The sequence below is a fragment of the Pseudorca crassidens genome, chromosome 14 (genome assembly GCF_039906515.1).
Source record: "Pseudorca crassidens isolate mPseCra1 chromosome 14, mPseCra1.hap1, whole genome shotgun sequence".
Lineage (NCBI taxonomy): Eukaryota > Metazoa > Chordata > Mammalia > Artiodactyla > Delphinidae > Pseudorca > Pseudorca crassidens.
The window spans coordinates 2,609,205-2,623,489 of record NC_090309.1 but is presented as its reverse complement, the minus strand read 5'-3'; the positions used below and the strand labels follow the sequence as shown (position 1 = coordinate 2,623,489).

At 48.5% G+C, this 14,285-nt stretch overlaps 1 protein-coding gene across 4 annotated transcripts in view; it reads left to right on the top strand.

The window, feature by feature from the left end:
* NCK2 (NCK adaptor protein 2) overlaps nucleotides 1–14,285 on the top strand; it is a 134,626-nt gene that overhangs the window by 44,761 nt on the left and 75,580 nt on the right. Inside the window, exons 1-2 of one of the 4 annotated variants that reach the window (XM_067704021.1) lie at nucleotides 6,148–6,362; nucleotides 6,460–6,643. The exons of the other annotated variants lie outside the window; for them this stretch is intronic. The gene's annotated coding sequence lies outside the window, so the exon portion shown is untranslated. Of the gene's footprint in view, nucleotides 1–6,147; nucleotides 6,363–6,459; nucleotides 6,644–14,285 lie in introns of those variants that run through there. 4 annotated transcript variants of the gene reach the window in all.

Genomic DNA, 14,285 nt, shown 5'->3' with positions numbered 1-14,285 from the left:
CCCCCTTGTATTTATTGCTTTCTAATGCAAGCACATACATGTCTTCATAAGTTAGATTTTTTTTTTTTTTTGCGGTACGCAGGCCTCTCACTGCTGTGGCCTCTCCCGCTGCGGAGCACAGGCTCTGGACGCGCAGACTCAGCGGCCATGGCTCACGGGCCCAGCCGCTCCGCGGCACGTGGGATCCTCCCGGACCGGGGCACGAACCCGGGTCCCCTGCATCGGCAGGCGGACTCTCAACCACTGTGCCACCAGGGAAGCCCTAGATATTTGTTTTTAATACTTGATGTTTTCTTAAATAAACAATAGCACAGGCTATACACTTACCCCAAACTAGAGTTTGAAGGGTTGCCTTCTAATGATGGGGCAAGTTGTATCTTAATCGTGACATTGAGTTAAACCGTGTGTGCCTACTTACTCGGTTATTTTGGAAGGGATAATTAAGGCGACTGCCGCCTAAATATTCTAATCCTATTCCAAAATAGTTAGAAAATGCGTGAATATTTCTGTCTTATTTTTGCTGTTTAAAAAAAAACCCAAACCTGGCCTGTTTAATTTACATGTATTCTAGTTCAGCGGTTCTCAGCCCGGTGATTTCATCCCCAGGGGACAGGTGGCATCGCCTCAGATGTCTGGGGATGTTTTCGATCATCACAGCTCGAGGGAGGGTTGGGGAGCCACTCAGCTTCTGCAGCGCGTGGGGCAGCCCTCCAGCCAAGAAGCATCAGGCCCCGTGTCCGTGTCCGTGCGTCTGGCCAGAAACCCTGCCTGGTTCCAAGGGGCCTTGAGAGCTTGGGTTGCCTCCTTCCCTCCCTCATTGCCTCCCTCCCTCTCTTCTTTTTACTCCCTTTTTTCCCTTCTTTTCCAGTAAAACTAGCTTTTTACCTCTAAGGCTTTAGGAAAACGTAAACCATTTACAATGAAAAGACAGGAGAACATCAACGACTTGTGCTTTGCCGGCTTGTGTGGAGGGAGAGCCCAGCACCAGAAAGCGCCATTTCCTTCACTCCGGCGTAAAAACCCTGTGTGTGACCGAGTATTTTGGAGGAAGCAGATTCTGCTTTGTGACGTGTCTCGGGAATACGGGATTTCTTGTTCGGTGCAGGCACGTGGAACACCCACCAGCAGGACGGTTTAAAGTGCTTGAAGTTGAAATTGTGATTCTGGTGACACTGCAACTTCACAGCGGATCCTGACGTGCTACCCGCTTATGAAAGACGTTCATTCAAAGGCACATGTGAGTGTAGGTGCCCAGTGGGCGGTGGGCAGCTCTGCTGCTCTTAGGAAGTTCTCTTGTCATTGATGACATTCCCCCTTCCTCTGGGGGAACTTTTCCCATCTCTGTACTTTCCGTGCCGCCCTTCAGTGTCTTATGAGATACTCAGTTTCAACTAAGAAGAGGGGTGAGTGATTCCATCCCGTTGTGGTTTAAGGTGACATGGATGTGGAGCTCGCTCCTTTTCTCACGTCGGGACACCTGAGGGGTGTCGGCGAGGGCCCTGGTTGCCCTCGAGCATTAGCAGAGGGGGGCCCGGAGTGTGATCGTGGGGCGTCGGAAGCAGGTGTCGGAGGTGGTCGTGTCCGGTGCTGTGATGGACTTGCTGGCCTTGGATCTCAGCATCCCTCCTGCCTGTGGTGATGCAGGGGACAGGTGATGTGGTGTCCTTCCTTAAGGTCCTGCGTCACCGCTCTTCCCCTCCCCAGTACCGCCCAGCCTCCACCAGGTCAGTTCAGCCATCTGGACACACACTGATCATGTCTCTGTGACACAAGTGAGCGCAGTACGGGTTGATCCCGTGGAAAGGTAGAGGTGTCATGGGCAAGTCAGACACTAAGGTGATGGCTCACAGGTCGTCAGCCCTGGGGAGCTGGGTTAATAGGATCATTTTGTTCAACGTTTTCCTGTGAACTTTGACTCCTGGGGCTGCTTGGATGGCACTCATGGGGGTGAAAGTGTCCTGTGATGGTTACAAAGGTGGTCCTGCAGAAATAGATCAAGTCACCAAAATCCCTTTTGATTTTAGATTCCCTGCCCCAAGACATAACATTTATTATCCTTTTTAGGCCTTTGACTGGCATCTTATGCCACCGACCTTTTTTGTTCAGTGTTTCCCCTGCCTCCCCCCATCCCCTCTCAGGAAGAGTTGACATTGACTTACAGGCCTCTTCCCTTGGACACTGAGAACCTTTGGAAGGACTCACCCCTATTTCAGCGTTTATACTAGCTTTGGGGGCAGCCCCTAAATGTTGACAGGGGTCTGAAGCCTTGGTTGATTTTTTAATTTATTCAGCACAGAAATAAACGGTGTGTGTTGTTTTTGGGTGGTGGGAGTTGAACGCAGGTCTAGGGCAGGGAGTAGTGCCCTGTGAGGGCAAAGTGGTTTCCACGTCTTTCCAAGGAGGAGAAGAGGGCACCCCTAGCGGCAGGTGGCCTTCTGATGGGGGCAGGTGGGATGAAGTTCTTAAGCACTCCTGCGCAGGTATGGGGGGACCACGTTCCAGACAGCCCCTCAGGCTTCAGGATTGATGGGGGTCACGGTCCTGGCCTTGTGGGATCCCTGCCCAGCGGTGGACAAAGCTCCTCGTAACAGTACAGGAAGACGTCATGGATTCATTGCGAGTCTCCCGCGGTCGGGCTTAGGGGTGGGTACCAAGCCTTAGGTAACCGTAATCAGTTAAAACAAAGCGAAAGGCCTTAAACTGGGAAATCCTATTGGTGTCTGCCTTCCCATAGAAGCTGGATGCTTCTAGAAAAGAAAACCAGCTCAGAAATCTGGCACTGAAGAACTCTGTCAGCGATGTAGCGTGGACTCATCGGTTTATGGTTTCATAACTTGTTAAAGGTTCTGACACTGACTGCAGATTCCCGAGCAGTTTCATCGCCTTAAGTCAGGTCTGACTGCAGATGACCAGCTGTATTAATCCGGTTCGAGTCATTTCCTAGGAGAACCGAATTACAACTCCATTTTCATTAATTTACCGTCGTGATCCATCTATTTCAGAGCCAGGATTGAATTATCTCCTACTTCCCGAAGATGCGTGTTTGAACATAACTATCTGTGGGATTTTGATATTCTGTGAGAGGCATAGGAGTTAAAGTTAGCTTGTTGTTAAGTTTTGTTTTCTTCTATCTACTATTATCATTTTGTCGAAAAAAATTAAAAAAAAATTTTAATGCATGGTTTTTTTTTTTTTTAAAAGGCAGCTGAAACCTAACATCAAGAGAAGCCTCCCTTCTGTCTCAGGCATCCAGATGGTGCCTCAGCAGGGCCAAGGCCACGGTTTCTTGTGTGTACATCCAGAATGTTCTAGAAATCGCTAAGTACTAGGTTACTCAAGCCATTTGTTTTCTTCTGGCTTTCTGCCTCTTTCTTCTTATAATATGAAGACACCTCTCCTTTGCTTATTTTTAAAAATAAGTAAAACCACTGAATCGTACACTTTACTTGGTGAATATTTATGGTCTGTGAACTGCATTTCGATTTAATAAAAAGTAGCCTTAGAGTTTGGGGACTGATTTGGAGAGAAGAAATGGATGAAGCGCGGAATGCTTTCATCTTCATGTTGTCACAAGGGACTAGTGAGGTTCTCCAAGGATCTGCATAGCTTGGGTTAAAAACATGGTTTTATGTATTGTTTAGGTGGAGAAGCCTGTGGTGAACCCACCCAGGTTCCTGGTACATAGTTAAGTTCACTCGGGTGATGTATCTCAGCAGGAGGGTAAACTGCGGGTCTGTAATTACAGTCAGCTTAACTGGGCAGCAAAGTGGTAGTTAAGATTCTTCGTGGGTAAATACACTTGCGGAGAAGAACCCAACATGTCCTTGCCTTACTTTTCTGAGTGAAGTATGTATGTTGGAAGTCTTGCCTACTTAGAACTTAGAGACATGCATCCTGTTGTGCAGGTGGATGGCGCTTCAGTACGGTGCTACTTATTAAACGGTTTGCCTACTGATGGCATTCCGGCCCTGTCCTTTTGGTCCATTTTGATACGTCCTACCCGCATTCCCCGTGGAGCCGTGTGGCTCTGTACTTTCCTCACCAGCCTGTGAGCACCTGCGCCCACTGCCACCCATCGCAGTATGCTATTTCATCACACTTAAAATTAACTTTTTTTACTTCTACTTTTGAAATACATTTTGGCTTACAAAATGTTGCAAAAATAGTACAAAGAATTCCTGTATACCCTTCATCCAGCTCCCTCACATCTTAACCAAATTGCACAAAGTAGGAAGTTGACCCAGATGCCTTGCTACTATTATCCTATTGGATGGGCCAAAAAGTGCCTCCGGTTTTATAGGTAAAAATAAAAGACACATTTTTCATTTGCACCAAGAACTTTATTGAACAAAGTATTCCCCCTTTTGTCGTTCCACTACCTTCTGCCATTTTTCAGGCAACATCGTAATTCCATCTTCCCCAAACTTTTTATCTTTTTGAGCAAAGAACTGTTCCAGGTGCCTTTTACAGTCTTCCAGGGAATTGAATTTTTTTCCATTAAGAGAATTTTGTTAAGACTTAAATAAATGGAAATCCGAAGGTGCAATGTCTGGTGAATACGGTGGATGAATCAGAACTTCCCAGCCAAGCTGTAGTGGTTTTGGCCCGGTCATCAAAGAAACATGCGATCTTGCGTTATCCCGATGGAAGATTATGCATCTTCTGTTGACTAATTCTGGACGCTTTTCGTCGAGTGCTGCTTTCGGTTGGTCTAATTGGGAGCAGTCCTTGTTGGAATGAATCGTTTGGCTTTCTGGAAGGAGCTCATAATAGAGGACTCCCTTCCAACGCCACCACAGACACAACACCACCTTCTTTGGAGGAAGACCGGCTTTTGCTGTGGTTGGTGGTTCATTTCGCTTGCCCCACGATCTCTTCCGTTCCACATTATTGTACAGTATCCAATTTTCATCGCCTGTCGCAATTTGTTCTAAAAACAGAACGTTTAAGTAGAGAATCGCATGCGGAAATACGGTCAAGGAGGATTTTTTCCGCTTAGCTTACGTGGAACCCAAACATTAAAGTGACTCACAACCAAACCTGGTGCAAATGATTTTCAGCGCTTGATCAGGATATGTTGAGTATGTCGGCTGTCTCCCGCGTGGTATAACATCGATTGTTCTCAATTAATGTCTCGATTTGATAGCTATCAACCTCAGTTGGTCTACCCGACCGTGGAGCATCGTCCAGCAAGGAATCTCCAGTACGAAACTTCGCAAACCACCTTTGACACGTTCGATCAGTTACAGCACCTTCTCCATACACTGCACAAATCTTTCTGTGCATTTCAGTTGTGTTTTTACCTTTCTTGAAATAATAAAGCATAATAGGCTGAAAATGTTGCTTTTTTCTTCCACCTTCGATAGTAAAACGGCTACACAAAAATTTACCAATTATGATAAGTCTTTTTTTTAAATGCACGCTGACATGACAGTTGTCACATACAATCTAACAAAAATTGTTTCGAATGTAGTTAAAGACAACTAAGTGCTACTAGAGCCATCCTACGGAAGAAAACCAGATGAACCTTTTGGCCCACCCAGTACTTTCTGATCTCACACCCTGATGGGTGAGAGGTGATATCTTGGTGTGATTTTAGTTTACGTTTATTTTATCATGAGTGAAGTGCAGTACCTTTTCTTACGTTTGAGAGCCAGGTATTTTCTTTCCTGGTTTTCCTGTGTCCATTGTTCTTTTGATTTGTTTTTCTTCTTTCAAATTAACCAATTTTTCTTTTCCTCTAATCATTTTTTTAACACCTTTATTAGAGTATAATTGCTTTACAATGGTGTGTCCGTTTCTGCTTTATAACAAAGTGAAGCAGTTATACATATGTCCCCATATCTCCTCCTTCTTGCATCTCCCTCCCTCCCTCCCACCATCCTCTAATCAATTTTAAGGAGCGCTCACTGCAAGGAGCCCTTTGTGTCATGAATTGCAAATATTATTTTCCCTAACTCTTTGCGTTTTGAGTTTGCCTGGAGTATATTTTGACATGTACAGAAGTTTTTATATTTATATATATTGAATTCATCTTTTGTGGTTTCTGGATTTTTAATCTTAGATTTAAAAGAAGTTCTTCCTTCAAGGTTATAAAGTATTTCTTCCATATGTCCTCCTGTGCTTCTGTTTTTCACTGTAAATCTTCAGTACATTTGGAGTTCGTCCTGTCGTAGGATGTGAAGTTTCCGGACGGTTACCAAGGCATCCTGTGGCCTTGTTTGGAGAAGTCTTACCTTTTCCCCAGTGCTTGAGCCGGCACCCTGTGTCCTGCACCAAATTCCCAGACGCTGTGGGTCTGTGTTCCTCTTTCCTCATCTGTCGTTAGTCTGTCCCTTATAGCCCACACCAAACATGAACAGGTGAGTTCTTTGAAATCTTCCCATTACTTTAAATAAACAAAACAAAATGGCATTATATCAAAGTCTAAGAAAAGCTCATTCCTGTGCTTACATGTAGGTGAATGAGACAGCACAGGCCTGAAGGTCCCTGAGTGTTTGGCACGGGGTAGAAGGCGGATGGCCCCCTCCATCGCGCACCCAAAAGTGGGTAAAAAAATGGATATCCATTCAAGGGGTCATTACGGTGGCCTCGCCTGCACTGCCCTCCGCATCCTGCCAGCCGTGTTCTTGGGTGCAGGAGGGTAAGGATGCCTGGTGGGAAATTGGAATGAAAATAGTGACAACATTTTTTTTTTAAGATTTTTTTGATGGGGACCATTTTAAAAGTCTTTACGGCATTTGTTACAATATTGCTTCTGTTTTATGTTTTGGTCTTTTTGGCCAAGAGGCATGTGAGATCTTAGCTCCCTGACCAGGGAGCGAACCCACACCCCCTGCATTGGAAGGCAAAGTCTTAAGCACTGGGCCGCCAGGGAAGTCCCAGCGACAACATTTTTTTAATGGGGGCGGGGGGGGAACATTTTGGAAAGTATGTAAGAGTTTCCTGAAGAACTTTCTTCAGTAAGTTTAGCTTCTGGTCTTTAGGAAATCTGTATCATTTAGAAATCTTGTCTGTGTTCACATGACACAGTGAAACCTCAATGGTTGACAGAGATCGTTACTGGTTTCCCCCAAGCACTTGCTCCCCTGGAAGAAAGGGTCAGTGCCGCGTCTGGCTCGGTCACCCTGCGCCGTCTGGCTCTCCTTGGTCTCCGCACGAGGGGCAGTACGCACGGGGTCAAGGCTAGGGACTCCCAGGTCAGCGGGCTTGCAGTTCTCACTGCACCTGTGCACCGGGCACACGTGTGTGCATCCCCGACTTCTCCGGTGTGATGGGGACAGTGAAGTGGCCTCCTGGTGTCAGGACGGAAGGTGACGGCGCAGGAGGAGCCTCAGCCATGTCTGTATCCCCAGTAAGTGCTGAGTAAGTGACAGCCAGTTCCTTGGTCTGTTTCCTTTCCTCGGTGTGTGTAGCTCCGCGGCACGGAATTCTTGGACTCGTGGGCTGAAGGTGAAGGTAGGCGGGGCAGGGCTTGGGGTAGATAAGAGAGGGGCAGGTGCGTGTGAGGAGAATGCAGAGAGCTGGTCCCGGTGAGGGAGGTTTGCCCACGCGTTCCAGGGTCTGACTTTGGTCTCTCTGAAAGGACGGCGGGGCGTCTGGGCTCGGCGCTCGTGAAGATGCCACCGGGTGCAGGATCCCGCGGGATCGCGTGTCACGTGTGTCTGGGTGTTTTGGTTGCTGTCTTTTGTCCACAAGAATGATCTCCAAGACAGAGTGTATTGAGCACACACCATTGAGAAGGACTTGCACCGAGACGGGAAGCAGCCAGTGGGAGTGCACGTCTCTGCTGCACGCACAGAGCTCGAGTTGGGGTGATTATGTGCGTTCGTGGCTGGTTGGCGTAAGTCCTGCCGGGATTCTCCGGTGGCCTTGAAGGAGAGGAGGGCTGGAAGATTGGAGCTGGCCGGTGTTCTGATTTTCTGAATGGAGGGAAGAGCAGGATCAGGAGAGAGACTGCTGCACAGATTACAGAGTGGGCGTGAAGCCGGGAGGCCTGTGGGCGTCTCTGCCAGCTCCCGACGCCCCGGGGCTTGATTCCGCAGGCGGCTGGGTCAGCTCGGACCCCCTTGTGAACGCAGCCCTCAGGTCTAGATGTCACCTTACCTTCTCGCCTTGGACCCTCCCTGCTGCCCTGGGCCGCCGGCTCCTTGGGGACGGCCGGTGGTCATCCGCCCTCGACGTGCTCTGTGGGGCCCCGGCCCCATCCGCTGACCAGCTCCCTTGCCTCCCTGCATGGTCTTGTGACCCAGCGCATGGTTGAGGGACAGTTGCGTTTTTACTTTCATAGTCTGGTTACACACACAAAGGGTGTAGGACGTTCGCAGAAAGAAAAGGAGAAGGTCCGAGGGACAGAGTGGTGAGAGGCCCTAGTGCAGGGCTGGCTCCAGGGCGCAAAGGAAACGTGGCGAGTGCCTCTCCTCCCCCCACGTCCTCTCACCACCCCCCCAGTGGCTTCTCTCTTTGTCTTTTTTCCTTCTTACTTTTTTAAACCGTTGCATTGCACACTGTTAAAAACACTTTTTAATTTTTTATTTTCTTTTTGCCTGCACCACATGGCTCGTGGAGCTTCCCCGACCAGGGCTCGAACCTGAGCCCCCTGCAGTGGAAGTGCGGAATTCTAGCTACTGGACCGCCAGGGAAGTCCCCCCTAGCGGCTTCTTATCTCCCCCGCGATGGCCGGGGTTGTTCGGGTCGCCTCCGGAGGCCCAGTTCAGAGGTGGGGTTTTGGGGGCAGGGTGGTCCTCTGTTCGCCCCCGCCCCCCCCCGGCCCTTTATATTAAGATGCTAGTACAGGAGACAAAGTAGCCTTTTCTTTGAGCACCTACTAGGGGCCTGGAACTTTGCCAGGTGCTTTGTGTAGTATTTGCAGCAGGTCTGCAAGGCAGTGCTTTTCTCCTTATCCTGCATCTTACAGGTGAGGAAACTGAGCTTTAGAGACAGGCATTTTGTCGAAAGACGGGCCAGTCGGGGTTGGGGCTGGCATCTCACGCGCCCAGGTGACACGCGCGTCTCCCTGCGCGGGAGGACTGTCGCGTGGAGTGGTAGCTGATAGGATGGCCGTTCCCGGACTGTGGTCTGCTAGTTTGCTCCCTCCCAGGGAAGGTCTCAGGTGTGTCCTGCCCTTGACCTTGATCTGAGCAGCAATGTGGACAGAGCCCTGGAAAACGGCGTGTGGGGTTTGCAGGCGAGGCATTGATGGAGGGATGGGGTCAGCCAGGGCTGAAGCAGAAAGAAAACTCTCGAGAAGCTGGAGCGCTGGACTGAAAGTGGAGTGGAGAAGTGGACCAGGAGGGTCAGGGAAATGCACGTGTGCCCTGCTTCCTCTCAGAAAGCACCTGCCAGGTGCAGTGTGAGAGGCCGTGCAGCTGTGATGCTGCCTGCGCGATGCGTCTCGGGCAGCACCGACGTGCGTTTCGCATCGCCAGCGTCTCCACCCTCTGCAAGGATGTCCCCACCGAGGCCACGCGTCACATACAGAGGTGATGGAGGGCGACCCACAGGGGCCTGAGCTCCCCCGTTTGGGCTCTTACCTTCCACTCGTCTGTGTGTCTGCTTTGTGGAGGCAAAGCCTACGTCTGTGTTGCCTGTTGTGTGTCCAGCACCCAGCACAGTGCTCGGAGGGCTTCAGAAATACTTATGGGGTGACTTATCTTGAAGTCCATCCAGAAGAGAGAACATTTAGGAAACCTGTCATTTTTCAACTTAGGAAGGTTTTGCTTGCAGAAGAGGCCCGAAGGGACACTGCAGTTCCTCTCACTGTTGGAAGGTTAGTCTCGGGAAGGAGAGATCAGACCTGCTTTCTGGTCCATCACAAGTTACTTTTTATGTAAAACTATTATGTTCATATATCCAGTTTTCTTTTTTAATTCTAAGGCAGGTATTAGCAGGTACTTTGGATAGCACACGTCTGCTTTAGAAGTTATCTAGAAAAGTTTAACTGAATTTTTTTATAGGTGGGTTTTCTCGCAGCAGATACAATAAAGAAGCACCACTGTGTCGTCCCACGTTTGCCTTCAGCCCCTCGCTGGCCCGAGTCCCGTAAGGAGGACGGCATCTGTGCTGTGCCTCATTTGCATACAGTGTTTGCTCGGAGCAGATATGCGTCACATTTCCATTGAATAAGTGTGACTTTATTTTTATCAACGAGGGGACTGATACTGTCTCCAAGGAAACCCAGCGTCCAAGGCCAAGTGGCAGCCTCCACTGCACGCAGCTGGTGAGATGCAGACTGGGCTGTGCAGCCACTGGAAGAGGTTCCTTGTGTCCTTTGTCACATGCGGAGGCGTGGCTGGCCTCGTCATCTGGGTGACTCTTCTTTCAGACAAGCCTGGTGTTCGATATGGAGGGTCTGGAGATAAATCTTTTCGACTGGACCCTTCTCACTTGCTCTCCTTGTCTCTGCAACAGTGGTTCTTACCTGGGGCTGGTGTCATATCCAACTCCAGATGGTCCAATACAGCAGGTCTCAGTGGGATCTGCGTGCAATGAACAGGCGGGGGGGACCCTTTCGGTCTCTGGAACGTGTGGTTAGAACACGCCGGTTTCAGCTCTTGCGCGTCACCTGAAGACACCTTGTGTTTTGCTGATTCGTAGATCTGAGTAATGGATCACAAGGTACAGGGGAGATTCATCTTATCCCCTTACTGTCCTGTCTCTGCTTGCACATTTTCACAGAACAAGTTACACGCGTGGAGACGGTGGTGAATTTCAGGGTTTACTGATTTCAGGGTGTCCTGCATAAGGGGTTGGTCAGGGAAATGAATTCAGAGAAGGCTTGAAATCTCGTCTTGATGCTGTTTCCTCTGTGCACAGAATGGCGCGGTGGAGCCCAAGTTTGTCATTCCACTGCGCGCGTAAATGAATGGATCGCAGCTTTTCTTTGAGACGTGCGGGGGACGAGGATTATCTAAGGAGACCTGGCTGCACCAGGACGTGGGCTTTCTTTCTGCCCAATGATCGTTGAAGTGTTTCCTTTGTGCCCAGTTGAAAAGCTGGGCATGGAGATTTTCATGCTCTTGCTGGGTTTCGGCTCTGGAAGTGCTTACACAGCTAATCTGGCATTTGCAATTATTTCCACTTCAAACTCAGCAGGAGGCTCTTTGGGGATATTCAGACAGAAATGACTTAATTGGATTTCAGCCCAGACACAGTATTTAAATGGCTCTTATGGATGACATCCATTGGGCAGCTGCCATGGGAAGTCATCTATACGTTTTTGATCTTTAGAGTTTAGCAGTCCTCTTTGATTCATTCAGTCTCTCTCATCGGTTTCTTGCTAATTTATATAGTAAATGAAATACTCAAGAAAAATAAATTGATAGCAATAAAATGAAGACATACGGCTCGTAAGCAGGACCATCATTTGGTTTTGGCACAGATGTGCTGCTTTCTGTGTTGAAGGCTCCGTGTCGATACTGAAGGGCTGGTTCGGGTAGTTGTGTAAGGGATTTGGGGTCTCTTGGTTTGAAGTTTGGGAGAAGAGGCTTCTGGACTCTGGGGCGCTGAGTGGGCCAGACATTGCAACAGTAGTTGCATCAGATCTTACAGGTATCACTGAGGAAGTGGAAGTTTATTGGATGATGAATGTCTGATAAGAGTCATGTTGCCGAGAGCCATATGGACACCAGCCTGTGGACGTCCCTCCCTAGAGGCACTTCTGTCTGCACAGCCTTTAAAAGGGGAGTTTGGTTATAAAAGAGCGATGGCTGCAGGAATGGAGGACATTCCTTTAGAACGTTCCAGAAGATGGGGCGGTTGAGTTCATTCCTGGGCGATGAGTTGGATTTGGCTGGACAGTGGTTTTGGGAGACTGGAGGTGGGAAGCTGTTCCCCAGGTGGCGGAAGAAATAGCAGACATAAAGGCACAGGATTGTGAAAGCAGCTGGCGTTTGGGGAAAATGTGGGTGAATACACTTTGACCGTTTTCAGAATATTCAGAAGCCCCTAATTATACTTTAAAAACACAGTGACATTAACATTTCTATTCAGTTGGAGTAATCATAAATTTGTTCTCTGAAAGTTACATTTTTATAACTATTAGCCTTTTTTTTTTAATGGGAAAATTTAGTTTATTCAACTCCCTTTTCATTCTATACGTTGTGGAATTTTTATGGAATACCTTTATGGGATACCGTAATCTACACGAGCATCAACCGTACACAGAAATGGGGGAAGCACATCACGTTGACTCATGACCCATCAGAAGTGAAGGAGGGCAACGTGAAGGGAGATGTTTTCTCACAGTTTCTTAGAACCAAATCCATTCTGCAGGAGGCTTCTCAGTTACCAGTAATTTATAAAAATTAACAAAAAAGCCAACCTTCCCACGAAACCTTTCCCGACCTTTTGCTGCAGAGCTTAATAGTTTTGCCCTCCCAGGGGCTGCTCAGGTGCCAAAGGTCATGCGTGGGCTGTTCCCGGTCTCTTTTTCCCATCACCTTCATCTAATTGCTGTCAAAACCCTATCCTCCACACTCACGGTGAGAGGCCTGTTCTGCCTCTTAAAAGGCCGGCGATGTGATGTGATCTAGGACACAGGTGGGTGTGTGACACGCCGGATCCCTGGAGCCCTATAATCCGTTTTGTCCACGCAGCCCGCTCAGCGATGGGAGGGTGGAGGCGCAGGCTCCCCGTGTCCGGCCGGGCTTCTGGCAGAGGATGGAGCGGAGGAGGGAAGCGAAGGGAGGACAGAGTTGATCTCACAGCTTCCATCTTAATTACCCGAGAGAGACATAGTGTGAACGTGTCACAGCAAAGAATCCAGTTAAAAGTAAAGTAATACCTCCCCCCTGATTCCGCCCCACAAGTTTATTAGTTGTAACCCCTCTTAACACAACCTGGTCTGGGCTTCTTGCCTGCTTTCTAAGATTCTATTTTTAAAAAGTGTGTGTGTGTGTGTGTGTGTGTGTGTGTGTGTGTGGCCTTTCTTGCGATTTCCCTCATTCTTTCAGTCCTTCATCCCCAAAAGGTTAAGGGACGTGAACTTCAGCAAAATAATCAAAATAGTGCTTCCACAGACTCACAGTTAGACGGGCCCTTTGGATCACCTGGTGTCTAAGTTATCTCAGATAAGAATTCAGTGTCTGTGTGTGTGTCTTTCTTCCTTTCTGTCTGTCTTTCCTTCTGTCTGTCGTTTTCAACCAAAGGGGTTTTATTCTAGTGTGTTTTTGTGTTGAAGGTTTATTTGGTCAGCGTGCTTTTTATTAGTGGTGTAATTACCTGGACAACAATGAAATCCTGCAGACACTTCATAAAGAACGCGGGTGACCCTTTTAAAATGTTTTATGTAATCAGACTGTCTAGTTACGGCGTTGAGATGTATACACACACACACACACACACACACACGTATGTATATATGCTGATTCTGAAAACTACGGTTTGGGTTAGTGGAAAGAGCTCAAGACAAACACCGATCAGGACTTTTGGAGGATGGAGGACTATTGTATTTAAGAGGCTAACATCAACTATATACACAAAAGCTTCCAAACCATCAGAATTGGTGTTCCTGATGTAATTCCCATCTGCTAGAATTCTGAGGCGGCGACTATAAAATTGAAGTCCACATTAAGGTTTGCATTATGACTCCTTGTCATGGTATTTTAGATAAGCTTTAATACATTTCTGGTACCACATCATCAATTTTGGATAATTCTCACGTCCACTCCCATGTGCTGATCTCACAGCTACAGGTTGGAGCAGAGGGACCCTCGTCACGGAAGATGACACAGAGGCACAGGACCGCCGGGACGTGTGGTGGCCGAGCCGGGCCTGGGACCCGTGGCCTTGGGCCACTTTGGTCCCGGTGTGTGTGGTTGACCCGCTGCTGGCAGATTTGTTCTCAGTCCTGGAAGACTTGTCTCCCTCAGGCTGTTCACAGAGTTAGAAACTCGTACTTCTTCTGCCCTGTTTTCATTAATCAGCTTCTGATGCACAGACACAATCAACTGATAACCAGTGTTAGCGTTTAAAATCGATTCCAGCCCATTGCGGAGAAATGTGATGGCTCCCTTTTCAGGACAGCTTTATCTTGAGTAAGAGTCCTGATTTCGGCGGGACCTCCTAACCCGTGGAACCCCGCATCTGGCCGTCAGCACTGAGGCCTGGCGGGGCCGCTGCGCGAGGGGTGATGAGAGGTGGGTGGATCCATTCCCTGGAAGCCCGGGTGTCAGATCCAGAAGCGCTTTCTCAGCGGCCCAGTGTCCGTCCACACGAGGCAGGAACCAGGGTTCATCTTCAGCCAGGTCATTCAAGGAGACTTTTGTGTACCTCTGTTCCGTGTC